Source organism: Bombina bombina, chromosome 4 (assembly GCF_027579735.1).
Source record: "Bombina bombina isolate aBomBom1 chromosome 4, aBomBom1.pri, whole genome shotgun sequence".
NCBI classification, from domain to species: domain Eukaryota; kingdom Metazoa; phylum Chordata; class Amphibia; order Anura; family Bombinatoridae; genus Bombina; species Bombina bombina.
Window position 1 is genome coordinate 752,391,417 of NC_069502.1, and position 27,913 is coordinate 752,419,329.

Genomic DNA, 27,913 nt, shown 5'->3' on the forward strand with positions numbered 1-27,913 from the left:
ATCAAGGCCAGGGTGATGTCTGATATGGCCATTGTGTCTGAGCACGAGCAGCAAGTTGTGCAGAAGGCAAGTCAAGCAATTAGCTGCAAGCACCTGCAGCAGATGGTCCTCCTCTCGCAAAGAAATCAAGAAAGTCTTTAGGATGTTTTTTCAAGACTGAGTCCGCTGCGCCATCACTGCAACTTGAAGAAGCCATAGCATCAGAGCTGAATAGATACCTGCTTTCTCCCTCCATTGATAGTGAGAAAAATCCTATGCAATGGGGGAAACTACATCAGATTAACTTTCCAAAATTGAGAAAGCTTGCACAAAAATATATATGTGTTCCTGCAACTAGTTAACCATCAGAGAGGGTGTTTAGCACAGGAGGAAATGTGGTGACCTGTCAACGTTCATGCTTGAAGCCAGAAATGGTAAATATGTTGGTTTTATTAGCCAAAAACCTAACCCACTAAAAACACTAGTAATGCTTGAAATAAAAAATGTTACTACAGTACTACTGTAGTTGTACTGTCCTAGTCAGATGTTGGTTTTTGTATCCAAAAACCACCTAACCTATCTAAAGTCTAAAAACCATGCACATTTTAAATATTATATATATATATTTTATTTATGTTATTCTCTTGTTATTACATATTACTAAATTATTTACTATTACAAAAAATCATTGGAATTCCTTGATTGGCCCTGCTTTTACAAGCTCTATGTTATAGTTGTACTTAACGTGTCACTCACTATGGCAAAAAAAAAAAACCATTATGATGTTATCAGCTCAAATACTTAGTGATTCACATTTCTCTCCTGTGTGAAAATGCACATGCACTTTGTGCACTGACTGTATTCTGGCTGTATCGATGGCCAATGCCAAAACCAGGGCAGGCCGGCTTCCAAATTCCAATGTTTAACTATTGTATTCTCTGTTTTAATTTTGAATAATGTACTCTTACTGTACTATGCTGCAGTGCTGCTGCTATTAGTTGATGCATGGATGTTAAAAACAGGTTGCAGGATTTACCTTGTTAATGCCACGTTTTCCTGGATAGTAGTCACTCAGCTAAATGACTAACACATGAAGCAGTGTGCGTTGTACTAAGTACTTCATTTAATGTGCAATTAGAAACACAAATCAGTGCTGCACAATACGCACTTTGCAAGTTTCTCCATCCATATACACTTCTTCATATGTTACTCATACCACAGCTAGACTGACTGGCCAAGAAAAAATGGACAATGTGCAGTGGTAATAACTGTCCAGCTAATTTAATTTCAATTTGCTGTTGTGTGTGTTGAGTTTACTTGTTTGTATTATGTATTGTAGTTGTACTCTAACTACCTATATTCTAAGTGTTCTTTACTACAGCTATAGCTGTAAAAATGTATGTAATGACTGGCTGCAGGATGTAAGGATTGCCCTCGTCAATGCCACATCCCCCATGTTTTCCTGGACAGTGGACAGTCACTCAGCTAAATAACTAACACATGCAGCAGTGTGCATTGTAATAGCTTTACTGTACTTAGAAACTTAACACACATCATGCTGCTGTACACTCAGTACTTTTCAGGTTTCTCCATGCATGCAATGCATACACTGTTTCATATGTTACTCATACCACAGCTAGACTGACTGCCCAGTGCCCAAGAAAACAAAGGGCAATGTGGTAAGAAGTGGCCAGCTATTTTCATTTCAATTAGCTGTGTGTGTGTTGAGTTCAGTTGTTTGTATTTTATATTGTACTAGTTACTCTAACTATAACTGGTGTTCTACTTCTTAGTGTTTTGTACTACAGCTATAGCTGTAAAAAATAATGTAATATGACAGGCTGCAGGATGTCAGGATTGACCTTGTCAATGCCACATCTCCCATGTTTTCATGGACAGTCACTCAGCTAAATGACTAACACATGCAGCAGTGTGCTGCATTGTACTACCTTTACTTAAACACAAATCATGCAGCTGGAGCTGGATAGTCCTCCGTCAGCACTTTTCAGGTTTCTTTCTACATGCTGCACACACTGCTTCATGTTACTCTTACCACAGTTAGACTGACTGCCCAAGAAAACATAGGAAATGTGGTAAGAACTGTCCAGCTAATTTAATTTAAATTAGCTTTGTTTGTATGTGTTGAGTTCACTTGTTATGTACTAACCTCCTGTATATAACTGTGTTCTTAGTGGTCTTTTATATAGTAGATCTACTACTACAGAATAGCTGTGATTAGTGTGTGACGTAATATGACAGGCTGCAGGATGTCAGGATTGACCTTGTCAATGCCACATCCCGCATTTTTCCATGGCCAGTAACTCCTAAAAGGAATAACACATGCAGCAGTGTGTGAATTCATTGTACTTACTTTACTGCACTTATATTTATATACAGAACTTCACAAGTAATACTACTGTAAAGACAGCAATTTTCAGTTTTTTCCATGCTTACACTGCTTCATATGTTAATCATACCACTGTGTCCACACTGTTAGAATGACTGTCCAATAAAACATGACAATGTTGTGTAAACTTGTGTATCATAAGACCTAATAACTGGCAAGTGGCTACTATTTAATCACATCACAGGCAGCTAATTTTATTGTAACTATTTTTTGTTTTGTATTTTTATGCTCAAATAGTGTATTGGACATTGATAAACATGTACATTAAGATTCTGTAGTGTCAAATAAAAATTTTAGTGCTAAATGAAGGTGTTATAGTCATTTTTAATAAAATCGCGATAATCACAATTTTTTTTTTTGCCCATATCGCCCAGCCCTAGTTTAAACTAAGAAGGGAATCCATTATGCTGCATAGCCTTGTCATCTATATATATATATATATATATATATATATATATATATATATATATATATATATATATATATATATATATAAAAGAAGTCCTGACTGACTTATCAACGCCCAGCTCAAACAGTTTAACCTAGGAACGTGAAATTTGGAAGGTAATGTTGTTTTTATGACGTAGGCACCCACCAAGGAAGGATTTTTAGAAATTATGTCCCTAAGGGGGTGTAAAAGGAGGGTGAACTTTTTTTTAACAAAAACCGACGATGTGACAGATGTAAAAATTGGTATTTAGATTCTCCTTGAAAAATAAAAAAACACGTGTTTTACCATTTCCACAAAATCCACTTAAGGGGGGGTCAAAAGAGGGGGTCTGTTTTATGAAGATTCCTATATCTCAAAAATTGACGATGTTACAGATGTGAAAATTGGTATTTAGATTCTCCTTGAAAAATAAAGAAACACATGTTTTACCATTTCTCCAAAATTCACTTAAAGGACCATGATACCCAAATGTTTAAACACTTGAAAGTGATGCAGCATAGCTGTAAAAAGCTGACTAGAAAATATCACCTGAACATCTCTATGTAAAAAGGGAAGATATTTTACCTCAAAATGTCCCAAGTATTCACACACCATTGTAAAGGAGTTTAAGCAGCAAATCAGTATGCCTGTCCCGGGACCTGCAAGGAAGCGTGCCTCATGCACACTCATGTTATTTCCCTATTCACTTTAAGAAAATTTACTATGAAATCTCATGAGAGTTAAGTCAAATCTCATGAGATAACAGTAAAAGAGTTCATGACCTCAGCATTGCTGATGCTAAATGGCTACTGTTCATCTTTTTCTTCTTTTTTTGTTACCTGCAGCTGGGCAGTAACTGAAGTATAACTTTTTACACAGGACTTACTCTGGTGAGCTGAGGAGATTGTGAGGTAAAATCGTCCTTTTTACATAGAGATGCTCAGGTGATATTTTCCTGTCAGCTTTTTAGTTATGCTGCATCACTTTCAAGTGATTTAGCATATGAGTATAATGTCCCTTTAAGGGGGGTCAAGAGGGGGGGGGGGGGCTGATTTATGAGGATACCTATATCTCAGGCCACCTGTATCCATAAACAGCGTCAGCTAGATACCAAAAAAACAAGCCTGAGGTGCATAGGGTGGTTGCAAAGAAATATCAACAAGAAAAGCCGGAGGTGCATAGGCATAGAAACGATCCTGGAAAACTAATTGAAAGGCGTAAGGTTTTGTGAAAAGTTAAAGCTTAGCATATGACCCTAATATGAGTTATGAAAATGACAACACTATAGCTCTCGGTGCTATGTGCCACAAATGTTACGGACAAGTTCAAAGATGCTATTTGTGCTAAAAATTCCTGACCTTAATTAGGACCCTCTCCTTTATGACATTATAAAGTCCAACATGATACATGACCCCTGCAGAAGCTTAAACCACAATTCATCCTGCATCAAGAGGCACCCACAACCTCTTCTCAAGGACACTCAGACAGGAGATGACGGATACCCACAGTATTGACAAAGGTCTCCATCTGACGGTGGCTTCATCATTGATATCAACGGTATGCAGTTAGACTGTCGCTGGTTAGTACCTTATAATACCGAGCACATATTAACATTGAGTACTGCAACTCCGTTAAAGCTATAAAATACATTTGTAAGTACGTGAACAAGGGAAGCGACCAGCCGTGTTTTGCTCTAGAGAATGAGAAAGATGAAGTAAAGCTTTATGAAAGTGGTTGGTACATTAGCAGTTCCAATGGGGTGTGGCAAATCTTGGGGTTCTCTATTCATGAGAGATACCCAACAGTTTTACATCTCGCTCCTGGAAAATGGTCAACGGGTGTATTTTACCTCAAAAAACATGGTTGATAGTCAACAACCCACCTAAAACAACACTCCTGGCTTTCTTCGAACTATGCAAAACTGATAGCTTTGCAAAGACTCTCCTGTACTCTGAAGTCCCTTCTTATTTTGTGTGGAAGAATAACAGGTTTGAGAGAAGGAAGCAGGGAAAGTATGTCAAAGGTTGGCACAGTGTAAAAAAAGATCATGCGTTGGGAAGGGTATACACTATGCACCCTAATAACACAGAATGTTATCACCTCCGCCTGCTTCTAAATGAAGTGCGCAGTCCAACATCCTTCTCTGATCTTAAAAATGTGAACAGTGTCCTCCATCCCACTTACCAGTCAGCATGTGAGGCGCTCAGCTTGCTGGAGGATGACAAACATTGGGATACCTCTGCTTGTCTAGAATCCGTGGGGATTTGTAAATATATCACTCCCAATATTTGATCTAGGAGATATAAATATATACACATTTACATCTCCCCCCCTCTTTAAACATAGGTAAGGTTAATGCCTGGTATAACATAGCCACAATGATGATTTAGAGAAGAGGATTAGTTATCAAATAAGAATATAAACATACTCCCTCACCCTTAAACTGCATAATTATAATTGGTCTTAAATATTTCATTTTATTTTTCATTTTTTAGAAATTTAAGAAATTTCTTTTATAAAAACTTTCCTATATAGTTATGTATATAGTTTTTTTTTATACATTTTTAAAGATTTTTTAATTAAATAGATACCTAAAATGATTTGGATAACATTTTAACACATAATACAGATTCTGACTCTTGTCCTAATCATATAATTAGTAAATGGTGTTTGACATTTAGAATAAATTAGACTAGGAATCATTAATGACATTTTGTAATTCATTGTTTGTTACAATAGCTAATTAACTAATTAACTCTATTCTATACTTTGAGGTACAACAATTCCCTAGATTGAAATATATCACACTGTATATTTTAACAAAACCATTTTGTATTTTTAAGATGTTTTATACTGAAAACTGTATATTTTAACAGAACCATTTTGTATTTTTAAGATGTTTCATACTAAAAACTGTAGAAGTATAGGCTATTATATACCCTATAAATTGGACATCACGATGTAAACTTAAATCCCAATTTCTCCAGTAACATTTCTAGTCAACAAACTATAGAACACTCGTATCACATAAAATTATTCTTTAACTTAATAAGTAATTTATTAATAAGACCAGTATTTAGACAGAGGAAGAGATGTCAGATTGTTCAGACATATGTTACAAACCGAAACCGGAAGTGACACAGCACAATACCGGCGATACCGGAAGTGACGAAATCGCTATAACGTCACTTCCGGTTTGCCGATTTTTCTATAATACACAGGTAATGATCGTCTGAATGACGAATTAGAGGATATATGCCCTTTCTTCTATCTTTAACATAAAGAGAGATGTGAGACTGTTCAGGCATCTGCTACAAACCGTAGTGACACGGCACAGTACCGGCGATACCGGAAGTGACAAAATCGGCTATGACGTCACTTCCGGTTTGCCTATTTCTTTATCACATACAGGTAATGTTCATCTCAAGGACGAATTACAGGATATATACCCTATCTATCTTTGCAGTAAAACATAGGAAACATCAGAATAAATGATTAAAAGAGCAATGAATGAAGAATGAGAATAAGAATAAAACGGACACATAAACAGGAAGTAAATACAAAGGAAATATTACATCCGGTTCAAGAGCAACACCCCCCTTTTTTGGAGCCAAAATAATGTCATTTTTGATTGGATACTTAAACATATAAAGTAAGCTACCATAATATACCATAGCATAGTCTTGATAAAGGCCTCAAGAAAGGCCGAAACACGTTGACATTATATGGTAAGCTTTATTCTGATTATTTGGATACCATTTTAGCAGTATTGCACTATGTTGTATTTTTTTATTCCACAGGATTTGCACTAAAAGCACTTTAGACATTGGATACTACAGAATTGGATTTCTACTTCCAATGCATTTTCTTAGCACTCAAATCACAATTTGAAGAATTACCAACAATAAGGATTACAACACACAATATCCATAATTTGATTTTTGAATTATATTTTAGATTTTTTACACATTTTTTTCACCTTAATTTTTAATTTTTAAATTTTTGGTACTTGGTTTTATCTACAATTGAATTTTTTGTATGGTTTTTATACACCAATATATATTTTTTCACATATGTTCTCACTCATTTAATTTTTATTTTTAAATATTTCCCTTCTTATCTGGATCACAAACTTTAGGAAGGGGTCATATACTATCACCCAAAGACCCGATCTAACTTGAACATAAGTGGACTTCGAAACAATAATATCTGCTAATTAATACCATTAACACTTTCTATTAATCTGTCATTTTTTACTTGTCATTTTTTACTTGCCATTTTGAAGCACAGCAATATATTGTGATAGGTTTTAACCATATAGATTAAGATTATATGTTTACTACATGGATCCATGTTTATATTATTTTATACAATTGAATTGTCTATACTGTTATTGAATCAATTACTATTTTAATGTTTGTCGGTTTTTAAGCTTTTTTGTTGATAATAAATGTTAACCTTTTAATACATATCATTTAGCCTTTTTTCATAAAGGCGCTTCCTAGACTCTGTATATAAACATTGGGATACTACCTTAGAGGAAGCTGCTCTTTGTCATTCTCCTCATAAGTTGCAGGAGCTCTTTTCAGTGATATTGGTGTGTTGTCAACTCTCCAATCCATTGAGTCTTTGGTAGAAGTATAAAAACAGTCTCAATGAGGACATCACACGGCAGATACAGAGAGAGTTACAAGACAATGTGCTACATGTGATGGACATGGTGCATAACAGGTGCCTGTTAATGATCGAGGAGGTGGTATTAGCTTTGGGAGGGCAAGGGTTATCACAGTATAGTCTGCTTCATCCATCAAGGTCTGGAGGAGATTTGGGTAACAGAGACTATTTAAGGGAGACCAGCTTTGATAGGAACTCTTTAGCACAAGAAGCCTGGACTAAAGAAGTTTCCTTATAATAATACACATTTTAGAGAATATCCACAGTCTGAGAGAGAATATAGGCCCTACTCCACCAGTAACCCTCCCTATTTTGGATGGAGAGAGGATATAGAGATGAAGCCCCCTCAGGAAGAACCAACTACCCTCAATATAAAAGAGAGGAAAAAAACTGGAGAATACCACTCAGAAATAGGTTTCAACCACTTATACAAAAATCTGAAAAGGACCACACCAAGGACAGAAAAGAAACAAACCAAGGGCCACATTTTTTAGGGGTAAGCCCAAGGGCAGAGACATCGAGAGGGCATATAGTAGAAAAAGTACAATTAGCCCCCCTTATGAATCAAAGAAAAAGAGCTTTAGAGGAAACAGAGTTGGAAGGGGCAGAAACAATAAAGAAACCAAGGCACAGACGAGAACAGTGGTAGACCCAGATACCTCAGGAATATTTAACTTAAGCAAAACTAGTCTAAGTAATGAAGAAACAAAAGTTCTAAGCCTAGGTTTATCCTTTGCGCCCACTTCGAAACTCAACAAATTTGAAACACATATTAATGTATCACAGTTCATAAGGAAACTTACATTAAAGAGGTATTTTATTAAAAATCCTATTGAACAATATACATCCAGACAATACACTGAGGACCCTAAATTTGTTCATACAGATCAAGATGAAAAATTAGTACAAAGAGACATAGAAAAATATGAGCCAAATGATAGAAAACGTCTGTTTAATTTGAAAAAAATCTGAAAATGATACTCTTAAAAAACTGAAAAAGAACAAAGACATCATAATTAAGCCAGCAGATAAAGGGGGTGGAGTAGTGATTATGGATAGAGATTACTACCTAGAAGAAGCAGAAAGATTACTGAAGGATGACACTACCTACAAAGAGCTAAAAAGAGACCCCACTAGAGCTGACCATCTAATACTGAAACTACTTCTAGATACCGCTAAAGATAAAGGTATACTCAACTCCAAAGAATACAGTTTGCTATTCCCAGAATTCCCTAGAATTCCTATTTTCTATTTCTTACCCAAGATCCACAAAGATTTAAAAAATCCACCAGGTCGCCCTATCATTTCAGGGATAAACTCACTCACCGCCAACCTGTCCCAATATATTGATAGATTCCTTCAAAAATACGTTAAACAACTACCCTCATATTTGAAAGACTCAACCCAAGTACTACAACTTTTAGACAATTTAAAAATTTACAGTGAAATTATTTTAGCTACATGTGACGTAACATCACTATACACTAATATCGCACATGATTTAGGTGTTCAAGCAGTTACAAAATTCTTAAAGAAAGATGAAACTATATCTAAAGACCAAAGAGAATTTTTATTAGACAGCATCAGATTCATTCTTGAAAACAATACCTTCTCTTTTAACCAAAAAATGTATTTACAAATTAAAGGTACCGCTATGGGCACCAGATTTGCACCAAGCTATGCCAATCTGTTCATGGGAGATTGGGAGTCCGAATTCCTGGGAACAAATAGCTTGGGGCAATATCTGGTGACCTATAAGCGGTACATCGACGATATTTTAATTATCTGGAAAGGAACTGAAGAAACATTATTAGAACTCTTCTCCTCCATGAATCAAAATGACCGAGGACTACAGTTCACCTACGAAATAAACACAAAATTTTGTTTCTAGATTTAGACATTGAAACTAACACTGATAAATTTAACACCAAAACCTTCTTTAAGAAAATAGACTCTAACAACTTTATTCATGCTGCTAGCTGCCACCTTTCAAAATGTAAAGAAAATATACCCAAAGCACAATTCTTGCGGATTAGAAAAAACTGCACTAATGTAATAGACTATGAAGAACAGTCTAATATTTTAATAAAGAAATTTAGTGATAAAGGGTATGATGATAGAACAATTCAGGATAATTTCAACAAAATAAAAGACTTACGGCTAGGGGGGATGCTTCCGGGCGGCGGCCATGATGGCTGCTTATTTCAGTAGCTGAAGAGTTGAGCATATCTATCCACTGCATATCGCTTAACTATGGCTCCATCTGGGATTAAATTACACTTATTCTTCAATAGCAACATTTGCTGAACAGTTTGGTCTAAAATGTGATGCCACCTTCTGCCCTGAAGTACTGGAATGGTGAGGTACGCAGTGGAGGCCTAGAAGCAGGCCTGGCCTACACCTAACCCCCCCCCCGGTTATCCGGGTATAGCAGCTTTGAAAGCTGTCTTTTCCCCTCCCTTCTTAACAGTTCAGAAACCTCCGAGGATACATTTTCATACCCTTCATTTTTTACACCACCATCAGCAGCATGGCACTAAAGTGGCAGCACCTCGAGGACACAATTGTTAACCTATTGGATATGCACTACCGGCATATGTCTGATCTCATTACAGACAGCTTTGGGGCACTAGCACAGATGTGTACTGCCGTTAGAGAGAAACGGATGCTTACAGCTATTTCATCAGATCTAAAACCTATTAGACGACCTGCAGCGTGTCCCATTCTAACATCTATTCAGGATGATAAATCGCCCGAAATCATGACTGACCTAGTGGGTGCAGGCTGCTTATTATCCCAGGCGATGGACTCCACAATTGCAGAGGTTAGCGGGGATTACATTAAGCCTGAACAAACTTATGGCTCTGGGGTCCGACGACAGCCCTTGGTGGGGAGACTCATATTGAGCGAAGCTTACAGTATTGAAAACTGTTTAGGAGCTCCTGAGAGGAAGCGCGGTGCCCCTATACAGATTAAGGTAGTTCTAGAGACACTGGGAAGAACTGCGAGTAAACATGGAAAAAAGTTGCTGCAATGCTCCGCTCGCCTATGCGATGTGCTGGATGGGAACGCATGTCTTACCAAGCAGCCCGACACCACAGTTCTTGGTGATCAGTTGATGCCCCTCCGAGGGCTGCGAGTGGCTTTGACCGGCTGGAGGTTTGAACTGCCGCTGTGGGATCTTACAAGGTGCGCATGGAAGAGCAGGCCCCTTACCTTCCATCTGCGGCTCCGCATGTTGGAGCGTTCAGGAGTGGGCTGAATGTGTCCTGGCTTCAGGGATGGACTGATGCCTATCTTGCAAGGCTGGATCTTAGGTAGAACTCGCATAACAGTCAGCAAGTATATGCCGCACAGTCCTCTTCTTTTTGGGTCACAACCCCTGATCTCTAACAATGCAGATGTAATAAAGAGGGCTGGCATCGGATAAATAGTTATATCTTGTCCCACACTGCTCTCTCCGGCTTGGATGCAAGACAGCTGGATTGACCGGTACTTTAACTCACACGCTGCACTTCCTTTAAGGTGCAATAAACATGTCTAATCCCTGTCAATAATATTTAAGCTGCTTACAGATTGATATTGGGACTGCTCTTCTATAACCATCCTTCTATGTGAACTCTTTACTTTACAGCTACATTTTATTTGTTTGTCAAAATCTAGTACAGTATACAAGAACTCTAATGACGGCACTAAAGCCTGAGACTGGAGAGACTGTAAATGCTTGGACACTTTACCCCGTATTGCACCCTGCGCTGAGATAAATTTAGTAACCCTGATTATTTTTATATGGGTACATATTACCCTCCCTTATGTATTATTGAAGTTTATTTGGGTTGCTGCCTTAATTATTTAAAACTGTTAGCACAGTTTATATGATAACTTTAAGTTTCCTTGAAAGGTTTTGCATGGCCCCATGTTCGCTATGCACAGAGACCAGTTGTAATTGGTTGACAATATTTCTGAAAGGTGGATTCTTTAGTTTCTAGGGCTCTGTATGATTATTCTGTTTACTTAATTGTTCTGCTATTTAGGGTCAGTATATTTAGCTGCTACACTGGTGTCTAAAGTAAATAATCAATAGCTTAAAGGTATGCATAACCCTCTATGTCCACGATACAAAAAACCTGCACTCAAGATGTTGAATTCAAGACAATCTCTCTTATACCTGCCACCTACTATATACTTATTAGAGTTTATATGGCTTTCAGGAAGGGTGTTGGATAGAGGCTAGCTACTTCTTTTTTAACCTACTCCCTGGGTCTATTCCAGCAACTGGGGATCCGGTAAATTTTATTTTGCTAAATAACTGTTTCAAATTTGGGTGTTATTTATGTGAGTTGGCTAACCGGTTGTTATACAGTTAGCAATAATATACCTCTTATTTATAGTGATTGTCTATGACAGTAGTAAATATGGCCATATATAATCTGTTTCTATATAATAATCCTCTCCTAGTTTCTATACGGAACGATTATATTCTAGGGTAAATGTTTAGCTCAATTTACAGGAGTTAGTTATCTGTTGTTCTATTATAGAGTATTCCTTTGTTCTATATAACTCTTAATCAGTATTGCCTATAACAGCCCGAATAAGCTTTTTCCCTACTCAGTGTCCAATCTAGATTAAGCTAAACATACAGCCACTAAACGGACCAACAAATATCTCTAAACATAGTATTATGTTGATACCGGCAATCCCCACTAGAGGGGAGTAGAATTCCAAAAATGTTTATGACGATCTAACAAGCTTTTCATAGCACTATTCATCCAAGGGAAAGTCTTAAAGTTGAGGTGAGTTCCCCATATTAGAGGGTGAAATAACCCCTGTTGATCTATCCCATATAGAGTAAACACAGGACCACATATAATTGTATATTTTTTTTTTTTTTCTTATCCCCTGCTAAGGTCTTAAGAGGGATACTACAGATTTCTAGCTGATATTTAGGTTATTTATGAGTTTCCATGGTTCTGTAATCCTTATATTCTATATAAATGTGTTCACCCATAGATGATATTGATAAACCTTTCCTGAATATATATGTGTAATTATAGTCATCAGGACCTGAAAGGGGCTCTATATGCTGCTTTACATTCATCTAGACATTTATAGACCCAAGGGCTTAAAAGTGGCCCTATATGTTATTTTAAAAAATTGAGGTTACTTCTCTGGCTTTAATAATCACATAGATAGAATTTCAATATTAGCATTTCCTCTGACTTTAGTTATTGAACTGTATGTTGTTAACTATGCTTTATAATTTTGTGATACTGTTGGATCTATATGCGGTACTGTATACTACTTCTATTTGCCCTTACGGGTTGAGGGCCTGTGTAAGTGTTTATTCTGTACTGCTCTATATATTACCTCAATAAAAATTATACAAAAAAAAAAAAGACTTACGGCTAGATTTAGAGTTTTGTCGGTAACGACCTGCGTAGCTAAGGCCGGCTTTTTTCTGGCCGCACCTTCAAAATAACTCTGGTATTGAGAGTCCATATAATGTCAGCGTTAGGCTCCAAAAAAGGAGCGTAGAGCATATTTAACGCAAATGCAACTCTCAATACCAGAGTTGCTTACGGACGCGGCCAGCCTCAAAAACGTGCTCGTGCACGATTCCCCCATAGGAAACAATGGGGCTGAAAAAAAAACTAACACCTGCAAAAAAGCCGCGTTCAGCTCCTAACGCAGCCCCATTGTTTGCTATGGGGAAACACTTCCTACGTCTGCACCTAACACTCTAACATGTACCCCGAGTCTAAACACCCCTAACCTTACACTTATTAACCCCTAATCTGCCGCCCCCGCTATCACTGACCCCTGCACATTATTATTAACCCCTAATCTGCCGCTCCGTAAACCGCCGCTACTTACATTATCCCTATGTACCCCTAATCTGCTGCCCTAACATCGCCGACCCCTATATTATATTTATTAACCCCTAATCTGCCCCCCACAACGTTGCCTCCACCTGCCTACACTTATTAACCTCTAATCTGCCGACCGAACTGCACCGCTATTATTATAAAGTTATTAACCCCTAATCCGCCTCACTAACCCTATAATAAATAGTATTAACCCCTAATCTGCCCTCCCTAACATCGCCGACACCTAACTTCAATTATTAACCCCTAATCTGCCGACTTGAGCTCACCGCTATTCTAATAAATGTATTAACCCCTAAAGCTAAGTCTAACCCTAACACTAACACCCCCCTAAATTAAATATAATTTTAATCTAACGAAATTAATTAACTCTTATTAAATAAATTATTCCTATTTAAAGCTAAATACTTACCTGTAAAATAAATCCTAATATAGCTACAATATAAATTATAATTATATTATAGCTATTTTAGGATTTATATTTATTTTACAGGTAACTTTGTAATTATTTTAACCAGGTACAATAGCTATTAAATAGTTAAGAACTATTTAATAGCTAAAATAGTTAAAATAATTACAAAATTACCTGTAAAATAAATCCTAACCTAAGTTACAATTAAACCTAACACTACACTATCAATAAATTAATTAAATAAAATACCTACAATTATCTACAATTAAACCTAACACTACACTATCAATAAATTAATTAAATACAATACCTACAAATAAATACAATGAAATAAACTAACTAAAGTACAAAAAATAAAAAAGAACTAAGTTACAAAAAATAAAAAAATATTTACAAACATTAGAAATATATTACAATTTTAAACTAATTACACCTATTCTAAGCCCCCTAATAAAATAACAAAGCCCCCCAAAATAAAAAAATGCCCTACCCTATTCTAAATTACTAAAGTTCAAAGCTCTTTTACCTTACCAGCCCTGAACAGGGCCCTTTGCGGGGCATGCCCCAACTTTAGTAATTTAGAATAGGGTAGGGCATTTTTTTTATTTTGGGGGGCTTTGTTATTTTATTAGGGGGCTTAGAGTAGGTGTAATTAGTTTAAAATTGTTGTAATATATTTCTAATGTTTGTAAATATTTTTTTATTTTTTGTAACTTAGTTCTTTTTTTATTTTTTGTACTTTAGTTAGTTTATTTCATTGTATTTATTTGTAGGAATTGTATTTAATTTATTTATTGATAGTGTAGTGTTAGGTTTAATTGTAACTTAGGTTAGGATTTATTTTACAGGTAAATTTGCAATTATTTTAACTATTTTAGCTATTAAATAGTTCTTAACTATTTAATAGCTATTGTACCTGGTTAAAATAAATACAAAGTTACCTGTAAAATAAATATTAATCCTAAAATAGCTATAATATAATTATAATTTATATTGTAGCTATATTAGGATTTATTTTACAGGTAAGTATTTAGCTTTAAATAGGAATAATTTATTTAATAAGAGTTAATTAATTTCGTTAGATTAAAATTATATTTAATTTAAGGGGGTGTTAGTGTTAGGGTTAGACTTAGCTTTAGGAGTTAATACATTTATTAGAATAGCGGTGAGCTCAAGTCGGCAGATTAGGGGTTAATAATTGAAGTTAGGTGTCGGTGATGTTAGGGAGGGCAGATTAGGGGTTAATACTATTTATTATAGGGTTAGTGAGGCGGATTAGGGGTTAATAACTTATAATAGCGGTGCGGTCCGCTCAGCAGATTAGGGGTTAATAAGTGTAGGCAGGTGGAGGCAACGTTGAGGGGGGCAGATTAGGGGTTAATAAATATAATATATGGGTCGGCTGTGTTAGGGGCAGCAGATTAAGGGTACATAAGTATAACGTAGGTGGCGGTTGGCAGATTAGGGATTAAAAAAATTTAATTGAGCGGCGGCGATGTGGGGGGTCCTCGGTTTAGGGGTACATAGGTAGTTTATGGGTGTTAGTGTACTTTAGAGTACAGTAGTTAAGAGCTTTATGAACCGGCGTTAGCCCAGAAAGCTCTTAACTACTGACTTTTTTCTGCGGCTGGAGTTTTGTCGTTAGATTTCTAACGCTCACTTCAGACACGACTCTAAATACCGGAGTTAGAAAAATCCCATTGAAAAGATAGGATACGCAATTGACGTAAGGGGATCTGCGGTATGGAAAAGTCGCGGCTGAAAAGTGAGCGTTAGACCCTTTTTTTAATGACTCCAAATACCAGAGGTAGCCTAAAAACAGCGTTAGGAGCCTCTAACGCTGGTTTTCACGGCTACCGCCAAACTCCAAATCTAGGCCTTAGATAGAAAAGATCTACTAAAATATAAAAAAAGAAATGAAGAACCAAAAGGAATCAAAGAAAAGGACGATATATGTGTACCTTTTATTACAAACTATAATGGGGACCATAAGATTATTGAACGTATTATCAAAAAACATTGGCACATAATCAGAGAGGACCCAATTATTGGAGACAAGATCTATATTAACCCAAGGTTTATATACAAAAAATCAAAGAACCTAAAGAGCACACTGGCCCCCGGTGAGTTTAAAGCAAATAATCAGCCTAAACAGTGTGACCTTCTAGGGAACATAGTTAAAGGCTTTTTTCCTTGCCACTGCTGCAGATCCTGTCACTACACAAACAAAACCAAAGAATACACGTCAACTCAAACAGGGAAAACTTACCATATTAATGACACTATTAGATGTACAGATAAAGGAATCATATACCTCATACAGTGTAGCTGCAATATGCAATACCTAGGAGAGACCTCTAGAACACTCCGCGAGAGAATAAGAGAACACCTATGTATCATTGAAAAAGGCAACAAAGAGACACACTTATACAGACACTTCAGAGAGGCCCATAATAACAGACTGAAAGACTTTAAATTCTGGGGGATCTCTAAAGTTAAGCCAGAATGGAGAGGAGGAAATTTTGAAAGAAAGGTCCTAAGAAAAGAAGCCGAACTGATATACACTATGAGAACACTACACCCATTAGGCCTAAACTCAGAACTTGACGTAACTCCATTTATGTTTGACTAAAATGATCTGTAAGATATCTTTAGCATAATTTCTCCAAGCTCTCTAAGATATATGTTTCAAATTTATGCAAATTACACATATCTATATCACCTCTACTCCAGAAAGATCTCTTAAAAGAATGATTTATGATATTTTTCAATAAACTGCACAAAATATTAGTTTTACATGTCTTTTAAAACAATCAGAACCTCCCTCTCCTAATTGCCTCATTGTGCAATCACTAAAATATAAAACCTTAGAATATGGGTCAAAATTGTGTGCAATATGCACTTATGTATTTAACGTTTACCTATGTGTTTAACCTAACTGCAATTTTCTATAAGATACTGATTTTACATCAGATATTCCCAAAATACACAAGTTCATTAACCTTGAGACCATGGATGCAATTATACTAAAACACTAGATGTATTGAATTATAGGATTATGTGTAAACACTATGTATGTATTTTAATTTAAACCATTAACAGGACTTTTTCAAAAAAACCTAAAGAGACAATAAGATACCACCTTAAAGTTTGAGGTACCTGATATAATACCACCTTTACCGTGACTACACACCCATCTCAACTGTCCAATAAGGATAAAGGATAGCCCTATAAAGGAACACCTGCCATCAATGAGCACACATCTTGAAAAAGCCCCGAGTGAGGGGAGAAACACGTTGATGATCGTGTCTCATATCTTACAAGAAAAACCACTGCTAAGCTTAACTCCTCTAAGGTCTGTGAATCAAATACAGCCGTTTGAAGGAGTGCTACCATGTTGCAAAACCCACAGGACAACTACCACTTGGCTGATTGCTCCCAAGGTCTGTGAACTGAAAAACAACCATCAGATTATCCATCACCTGAACAGAAACGCTACGGAGTAAAGGTACCTTAAAGACACAGCTAAAGGATTACTCACAACTCCGGAGACTTACTACTTTTTTACCCCCTGAAATCAGCTGGGTATTTTAGAAGAAAAAGGGTGACGTAAGTGGATGACGGCAAGAGAACACACCCACTCTAGGAATACCGTCCACGTACAGGCCGAACAGTATCTAATCTAACTCTGTGATCCACAGAATAGCGCAAGGTACCGCACTCATTTACTAGCTTGATCCAATGCTATCTAGTAAGATAATCTAAAATACGAGTGTTTCTCTTTCTTCTTTTAATAGTGCACTTTCAGGGTACTGCAATATTGACCCTTAAGACTTAAGGCACATTGGTTTTAACGCTGGACGTCCAGTTTTCTTAACTATTTATTATTTGTTCTGCCTTATTTTCTCTGTCTTATTTTTAAGCAACGATATATATATTTACTTATCCGGATGTATTTTTACCCCTCTTACTATAGAGTGTTGTATACTTTCTATTAACTGCCACTACTGTAGTATATATATACAGACCTGTGGTTAATCACTTCCCTTTCTGTATGCTTTCGTACGAGCTAATTTAAAGGGCCTTATTAATTACTATATAGTATATATATTTACTTACTGATCATACTTGAGTACTCTGTTTTATATATCTCTTAAATCATTATTGTCATTTTTTAACTTATTAAATTTATACATCTTTTGACATTTGTTGGGTATTATATTTACACATTAACAGACTAAACAACTATATATTTGATGAGGTAGATCCCAGAAGGTCACCCCCTTATTACTAGTGCAACCCTTGCTTGAGCGCCAGTATTCCTGCACCATAAAGAAGTTTCCTTGACAGATGAGCAGCTTGCAGTATAAAAGCAGGTCCTTAACAGCATTGACACAGGATCTGGTCAAGTGTTTTTCTTAGATGCTCCCAGTTTAACTAGGAAAACCTCTCATTAACCTGCTATTAGCGAAAGTAAGGAGTGACGGTGGGATAGCCTTAGCTGTCGCATCATCTGGCATTGCCACAACGTTGTTGAAGGCTGATAAGAAGGCTCACGCTGCCTCTTAACCTAATACACACAAAAACTCCTCTGTGCAGTATTTCAAATCAAAGCAACATGGCCCAAGTTCTCCGGGATTGCAAACTCATTGTTTGGAACGAGAGCACTATGACGCATAAGGGAGGTTTTGAGGCTTAAAGCAGAACCCTTAAAGACATCAGGGGAAACAATGCGCTGATGAGAGGTGTCACAGTAGTACTGGCTGGAGACTTTTGGCAGTAGTGCCTAGAGGAACGCGAGCTGAGCAAGTAAAGGCATGCATCAAATCGTCCAATTTATGTCCAGTTATACAAAAAAATCCCTCAAGAAGAAGATGAGAGTTCATTTGCAAGGTGATGTGCATGGAGGTCAGTTCTCCGAACTGCTTCTTAAAATTGGTGATGGAGAGTATCCCGTATTTCAGAGCAAAATTGTCATCCCTTCCAACCGAGGCACAGTCGTGAATTCCCTAGCAGACCGCACATCCAAAATTGACCCTGACATAGAACATCTAATGGAGAAATCTACAGAATAGTTATGTGAACGTGCCATTTTAATGTCAAAGAACAGCATGGCTGCCATTAATAAATAAGATACTAATTGATTCTTTTGAAAGAGTCCAAATCTATAGACTCGGTGGTTCAAAGTGATGACGCAGTACACTACCCAGTTGAGTTCTTAAACACTTTAAATCCTCCTGGTCTTCCCGAACACAGACTTCTTCTCAAAGTGGGAGCACCTGTAATATTATTGTGGAGCTTGAACCCACCTAAGCTCTGTAATGGCACCAGATTGCAAATTAAAGCTCTCAATAGGGGGGTATTACGTTTTTTTTTTTTTTTGTCTTGTGTGGTTTTATGTTTTTGGTAGGAATTGATCTTAATCTATTGTAAAAGGTGGATGTTTAAGTTCAAAGAGGACCAGTTCAGGGACAGCATTAATATAGGAAATATAATGTTAGAAATGAATAATATCCCTGTATGATAATTCCCTCATAACTTATACTGTATACTGTTCGTTTAGGGTGAATGACAGTCCCTTCTCTCATGCGATTGGACATGTGAGAAAAGGGGTGGGCTTTACATGCACACTTGAGCATGTAATGATACATACAGGCAGGGGATCATGTTCGTCTGCTGCCCATATGTTGCGAAGGCGAGCAGAGAACTTCTCAAGTTGAGAGGTTTGTCTGCTCGCCTTTTAAAACATGCAGCCCTATATCTACAAAGCCTGTTTGTTTGTTTGTTTTTTTGACAACACTAACATTGATTTTCATTTTGACCAATATACATGGAGGTAAAAGGTATCAAGCTTGCATAATATTAGCAAATATGCAGGTACAGTTTTAGAAAAATGTAGTATATTAGAACACGTGATTTTAAAAATAGTTCCTTAAGAGTTCTGAAGAGATGTATATTGCTCAATCCAAAAATGCAAGCCAAACTATATCAGGCCACTACTTAATACATTACCTTGGAAATGAGAACATTTTTACTGGTTCAAAACATGGCAATTCAAAGACTGACAAGATTTACCTGCCAACTAACAAAATCTGTATTTTGTGATATATGTAATGCTGACACAGTAAAAGCACCTTTCAATATCAATGTGTAGCACTAAGCCAAAAAGGAAATAAAGAGTTCATGCCTGTGGATTGTCCTTGAAATGTGAAACAAGTGCAGAATGCTATATATTCTAACAGGAAAGAGCAACGTATATCAAAGGATGAGTTATTCAGTTTGCATGAGCTTACCAACTTGATGAATTAATTTGCAACATAACCACTTTTATCAGACATTCTGGTGTTTGTTGGGCTACCAGATATCCAACTAACAAGATAAACTTTTTTGGGATCATCAAAGACTTGAATCTCTTTGTTAGAAAAATTGCTTTAACTAAAATGTATTCAAAACATGACAATACAGACATAGATTCCCAAACAATAATGGATCTAGTATCATTATTGGAGGAAAATTAAACAACTACCAGTAATAGTCATGATTGGCAAAAGAACCTTAATAAAAAGTCAACCTATATGCCTCAACAGTCACAATATCCACTAGTGGAAATCTATCTAAAAGTGGTTAGCAAAGACATTTTGAAACTTAAGAACCGCAACCTCTCTAATTTAAGCAAAGAGGAACTTTGAGCTTTGAAAGATATAAAGAAATGGTAGGATGTGGTGGTCTAATCATCAGACAAGGGGGGCAAAATAGTTATATGGCCAATTGAAATATATATTATCAAAGCAATGAGACAACTGGGTGACCATAAATGCTATAAACCCCTATGGGGAGACTCGACTTTAGATTTTTTGACCAGATATAGCACAATAATAGACAATGCAAAATTGGATAATGTAATTAGTAACAAAGAGCAAAAATTCTTGAGTGTGAATAACTCAAAAACGCCCACCTTCTATCTACTGCACAAAATTAATAAAAACAGATCATTACCACCAGGATGGCCCATTGTATCTGGGATAGATATAGTTCTCACATTACCTTCCTACACAAGAAACACCATGGATGTACTCTGAAATTTGAGGAGATGGTTTTGGATGACCATACTCTACTGGCCACTTGTGACGTAGAATCGTTATATAAATCTATTGAGCATGTTTGGGGTTGTCACGCTGTGGAATACTTTCTGAAAATGGAGGCATCAGAGTGTGCACTCAAAAATCAGTTTATAATACATCTCTTGAAATCTGTACTCAGCCACAACTATTTTGTATTTAATGATAAATTCTTCCTTCAGGTTTGTGGTACCTCCATGGGGACGGCTTGTGCCCCTACCTTTGCTAACATTTATTTAGGTTGGTAGGAACGCAAATTTGTCTTTGGGGAAGCCATGGAACAATATGCCGACCATATCTTGTTGTGGCTGAGATACATAGACGATATCTTTGTATTATGGAAAGGGGAAGAATGCCTCTTTAAAGAATTCATTAACAAACTAAACCTAAATTAACTGAATTTGAATCTTACCTACGAAATTAGCTATGAAACGGTCACATTCCTAGACCTAAGTATTTCTAGATACATGTTTGGTTAAGTAAACTCAGATCTATTTAGAAAAGAAACAGCAACAAATTCAATCCTGAATTTTAACAGTGCCCATCACCCTTCAACTAAGAAAGCAATCCCCTTTGGGGAATTTTTGCGAATACGCCGAAATTGTTCTGATATACAGACCTTTAAAACACAGGCAAAGGATATAAAGAAAAGACTTAAAAAGCCTACCAAAGAGCACTTTACACCTCGAGTTACTGACACCTAAAAAGAAATACAAGCAAGATGGCAGAGTAAGATTTATTGTGACTTTCAATGAAGCACATAAAGAAATAATTGAAATCCTAGATAGAGTGGCGAAAAGCCACTTTGTCAAACATAAAAACTGCAGAAAAGACAATTTGAAGGGCACGTACCCCTGTGGTACATGTAAATACTGCCCTTTCATATGAAATATCAAACAGATGAAAATCTTTCCAGATGGAATGAGATATATGAATGAAGTATTCAACTGTAGAACTAAAAATATTATATATTGCCTGGAATGCTTGTGCAATAAAAAGTATTTAGGCATGTCCTCAAGCGAATTCAGAAAACGACTTGGGGAACACCTAGGCAATATAAAGAATGCAAAAATGACTTAGATATCATACAGTGCATTTCTATAATACATGATATACATCCTCTCTGTAAAGACAATAACTGCCCCAACTCCCTATCATGACTCTCTACCCCCTCACTAAATAATAATATTGCAAGTGACCATGACTCATAACCTTAGGTACATTTAAATGACAAAGATGGAAAAAGGGGGGGGGGGGAATAATGGATCCTTTTAGGCACTGATAATATATATCCAAACCCATCACTATGACTTCTTTTTCACCCTCATTGCCAGATAATTTTATTAGAGGTTGTCATGACACATTGAACATTTTCAGCTGCATATATATATAGTGAATTTCTGTGACACATACTACTATACGTAAGGATTTAAAGACAAATTTCAAATACTGGTAATAGAGCAATAATGCAATTTCTCTATTTATGTTGGGGTTGGGATGAATAAAGATCATTTTATATCTTGTTAATTAAACTTGATCAAGATAACAATTATCCAAAATGGTATCCATATATATTTGGTGTGCATAAAAGGATTGTTCGCTAAAACCTTGTATGGTTCACAACTAATGTTTCCCTAATAAGTGTACCCAAATCACACATGGACTTTAGACAATCCTGCAATAAGTTTGAAATGTAAACAAACACACACTGGTATGAAAGGCGTGCCCTAACATCATGCTATACGATGAAAAGGATTGCTTGACATATATACACACCCCCTCTGATGTAATAAGCATAAGGACTACGGCTCAACATACAGGGAGTGCAGAATTATTAGGCAAATTAGTATTTTGACCACATCATCCTCTTTATGCATGTTGTCTTACTCCAAGCTGTATAGGCTCGAAAGCCTACTACCAATTAAGCATATTAGGTGATGTGCATCTCTGTAATGAGAAGGGGTGTGGTCTAATGACATCAACACCCTATATCAGGTGTGCATAATTATTAGGCAACTTCCTTTCCTTTGGCAAAATGGGTCAAAAGAAGGACTTGACAGGATCAGAAAAGTCAAAAATAGTGAGATATCTTGCAGAGGGATGCAGCACTCTTAAAATTGCAAAGCTTCTGAATCGTGATCATCGAACAATCAAGCGTTTCATTCAAAATAGTCAACAGGGTCGCAAGAAGTGTGTGGAAAAACCAAGGCGCAAAATAACTGCCCATGAACTGAGAAAAGTCAAGCGTGTAGCTGCCAAGATGCCACTTGCCACCAGTTTGGCCATATTTCAGAGCTGCAACATCACTGGAGTGCCCAAAAGCACAATGTGTGCAATACTCAGAGACATGGCCAAGGTAAGAAAGGCTGAAAGACGACCACCACTGAACAAGACACACAAGCTGAAACGTCAAGACTGGGCCAAGAAATATCTCAAGACTGATTTTTCTAAGGTTTTATGGACTGATGAAATGAGAGTGAGTCTTGATGGGCCAGATGGATGGGCCCGTGGCTGGATTGGTAAAGGGCAGAGAGCTCCAGTCCGACTCAGACGCTAGCAAGGTGGAGGTGGAGTACTGGTTTGGGCTGGTATCATCAATGATGAGCTTGTGGGGCCTTTTCGGGTTGAGGATGGAGTCAAGCTCAACTCCCAGTCCTACTGCCAGTTTCTGGAAGACACCTTCTTCAAGCAGTGGTACAGGAAGAAGTCTGCATCCTTCAAGAAAAACATGATTTTCATGCAGGACAATGCTCCATCACACGCGTCCAAGTACTCCACAGCGTGGCTGGCAAGAAAGGGTATAAAAGAAGAAAATCTAATGACATGGCCTCCTTGTTCACCTGATCTAAACCCCATTGAGAACCTGTGGTCCATCATCAAATGTGAGATTTACAAGGAGGGAAAACAGTACACCTCTCTGAACAGTGTCTGGAAGGCTGTGGTTGCTGCTGCACGCAATGTTGATGGTGAACAGATCAAAACACTGACAGAATCCATGGATGGCAGGCTTTTGAGTGTCCTTGCAAAGAAAGGTGGCTATATTGGTCACTGATTTGTTTTTGTTTTGTTTTTGAATGTCAGAAATGTATATTTGTGAATGTTGAGATGTTATATTGGTTTCACTGGTAAAAATAAATAATTGAAATGGGTATATATTTGTTTTTTGTTAAGTTGCCTAATAATTATGCACAGTAATAGTCACCTGCACACACAGATATCCCCCTAAAATAGCTATAACTAAAAACAAACTAAAAACTACTTCCAAAACTATTCAGCTTTGATATTAATGAGTTTTTTGGGTTCATTGAGAACATGGTTGTTGTTCAATAATAAAATTAATCCTCAAAAATACAACTTGCCTAATAATTCTGAACTCCCTGTAGGGTAATCCCCAGATGTGACAGCCCCGTTATGATTGGGGAGACACATTTGTGACATCACGGACATCAGTTGTCTGATTGGCTAACGGTTCTTAAAATAGACTGCGAAACCGAGCGGATGGCGCCTTTGATAAAGCAGTGGCAAAATGCGCGTTTGCACTTCCTCCTCTCATGCTTACTATCACTCACTACAATTGTTGGCCTTAGTTGGCATTATTAGACTTAACTTGATCTCGCTTACATTTTGTTGGGGGAAACTTAAAACCGCATCACTGGGGTACAGCTGGTTGGAACCTGTGGGTTCACCTGATATGCAGCAAATTGATATATCCGAGGTCACCACATTCCGGATACCGTGATTCCATTTTCTACCCTCATTTAATAGAGTTCCATTTATATAAGTCTTGCAATAGGGGATTAATGAGTGATATATGATACTGTTTCTCGGGGGGGGGGGGCAGTGACTGTATTATTTGTATACATTCTTTTTAACTTGTTGCATAGTCCTTTTTAACACTACTTAATAAATGTGATTTTTAATTCACACACTCCTTACCCAGTCCTATTATTGTCCACAATCACTCTCCAAAAGTGTGCCATATAATGCTTCTTTTCTCTCCTTACGTACAAATTTAACACTAACGGCATTAGGCACTGCCCCACTTAGCTTACATAGGCTTAACTAAGGGGGATTCTCTTGAGGGTAATTGTTGGTACCCCACTTTCCCTAGTTCTCTCTAGGGATATTTTCTCCCTACCAGATAGTATGTCTTTGACACGTTCTGTATTGAATATGTCAGTAAAGCACATCCATCCATAAGTTAGGACACCACGTTTTTACTTGGGAACTTTTATATGTCTGTTTTAGTTCAGAGAAATATATTCCTGGAGAATGACCCAATCTACCCAATATTGCTCATGTTACATGAACTGAAATTTACAATCCATCATAAGAGATTTCTGCAAAAGGTTTTGAGCAGATAAGGAATGAATTCAGAAAGATATAAGAGCATTCCAATTATTGTTGACAGAGAAAGGGGAATTGTAAAGGCTTTGAAGAAAAAGTTCTCACATCTGAGTATTATATTGGGTAAAGGAACAAAAGTGTGGACGTGATGATATAAAGGTTTTAAAAGACCATGTTGACCAATTGATTGATTCTCCAACTACAACAGAATTTAATAACTGTGAAAAATTTAGTAAAACTTATTTTGAAAGTTTTAAGCATTATTTTGATTTACACTTGAAAATTGATATTCAGCATCATCTAGCTTATATATTACTCAACACTTTTCTACTTTTAAGGACAAATGTGTAACAAACAACATTAGTGAATCCATGAACCACCAGAAAGGCCCATTGTATCTGGGATAGAAAGTTTCTGTGAACAGGCATCTAAATACTTAGATATGATTACATGATTTAGTTCTCAAATTACCTTCCTACACAAGAGACACCATGGATGTACTCTGAAATTTGAGGAGATGGTTTTGGATGACCATACTCTACTGGCCACTTGTGACGTAGAATCGTTATATACATCTATTGAGCATGTTTGGGGTTGTCACGCTGTGGAATACTTTCTGAAAATGGAGGCATCAGAGTGAGCACTCAAAAATCGGTTTATAATACATCTCTTGAAATCTGTACTCAGCCACAACTATTTTGTATTTAATGATAAATTCTTCCTTCAGGTTCGCGGTACCGCCATGGGGACGGCCTGTGCTCCTACCTTTGCAAACATTTATTAACACTACTTAATAAATGTTAATTTTTATTTCACACACTCCTTACCCAGTCCTATTATTGTCCACAATCACTCTCCAAAATTGTGCCATATAATGCTTCTTTTCTCTCCTTAAGTACAAATTTAACACTAACGGCATTAGACACTGCCCCACTTAGCTTACATAGGCTTAACTGAGGGGGATTCTCTTGAGGGTAATTGTTGGTACCCCGCCTTCCCTAGTTCTCTCTAGCAGTGATGTGCGGTGAAGTCAGAGGCTGGTGAGGCACTGACTACGATACAAATCCAATAGAGGTAGTTTTAATTAAAGTAAAGCATTGTTTCTCAACCGCGGTCCTCAAGTACCCCCAACAGTGCAGGTTTTCATTATAGCTGAACCAGTTAACAGATTAAATCAGTTAATGAGTGAGAGCCCATGGTTAGTAACCATGGTGTTAATAATCAGCTGATTAATTCACCTGTGCACCAGTTCAGCTATAATGAAAACCTGGCCTGTTGTGGGTACTTGATTACATGGTTGAGAAACACAATTTTGTGGTACAGAACCAGTTAATTAGCAATTAGAATGATTCACAATCTCTTCTCTCCTCATTACTATGTTGTAAAATAAAAAATTATTTACCATACTAAGAGGTGCCACAAATCCACTCCTATTTTCCTATTATGAGTGTGAGAAGTTGGAAAAGACATTGCATGCAGCCCTGCTCAATGGAGCATACACACAAACTGCCCTTGCATACCTTTCAGCCTAACAAGGGATTGCCATATAGAGTTTAAAAGGTGCATACCCCAATACCAGCAGATAAAAGCATGTACTCATTTAATGCATAGATCTCAAATACAGCTCCAATACCAGCAGATTGTTTTGTTAAAGTGTTTCTGAATATGTTTTTCATTTTTTAATGTGAAACCTGAAACTGTATGCACTTGCCTCTTCAAGTCTTCAACAGTTCAACTTCAGCTGCCTCTGCTACAGCGTCTGATATCAGGCAGGTCAAAGTTTGTGCTGAAGCTGGAAACAAAAATAAATAAGTACTGACTAGATCCACTTCCTTCCCTCTGACGCCCCTTGAGCCCTCTCTATTTTTATTTTTTTCAAATATTTAATTTTTTTCATATTTACACATTATTACAATACACCTGGCTGCACTTTGTAAGCATTAAAGGGACATTATACATTAGATTTTTCTTTGCATAAATGTTTTGTAGATGATCTATTTATATAGCCCATACAGGTTTTTTTTTAAATGTATAGTTTTGCTTATATTTAAATAACATTGCTTTTTTCAGACTCCTAACCAAGCCCCAAAGTTTTAGGAGAATACGGATGTATTCCTACTCCAGTTTGCTCCTGTTTGTGTAAAAAGTCTTTTCATATGCAGAGGAAGAGGGAGGGGGAAGTGTCTGCTTTTTGCTATAGAACAAATTTTCAGTGGGTGTTACAGTGTTAATCTTTGAGCTTCTAAGTATGGCCTAGTTTCCATTGAGGTGGTAATGTTTGGAAACTGGTGATAACAATTTTTATCTCCAAAAAAGTCTAGGTTGAATTTTTATGTTACCACCAGTTTCCAAACTTCACCATCTCAATGGAAACTAGGCCTAAGTTTTTTTTAACAGTTTTATTCTGGATTTTTAGATCAGTATCTGTGCATATTATTCGTTATAGTAGTGTCTATTACATGCAGTTAAATAAAAAATGGTGTATACTGTCCCTTTAACAGGAGTTTATTTATGGAACATACTGAGCACTTTACACATCAAACTGTCAGGCAACATCTGGCAGCCGTGGAATACAACGTATGGTCAGAAAACTAAAAGGGACTTTAAATACTTTGTCCTATGACCCCTAAAGAAGCCAAAAAACAAATTGTGTAATGTGAT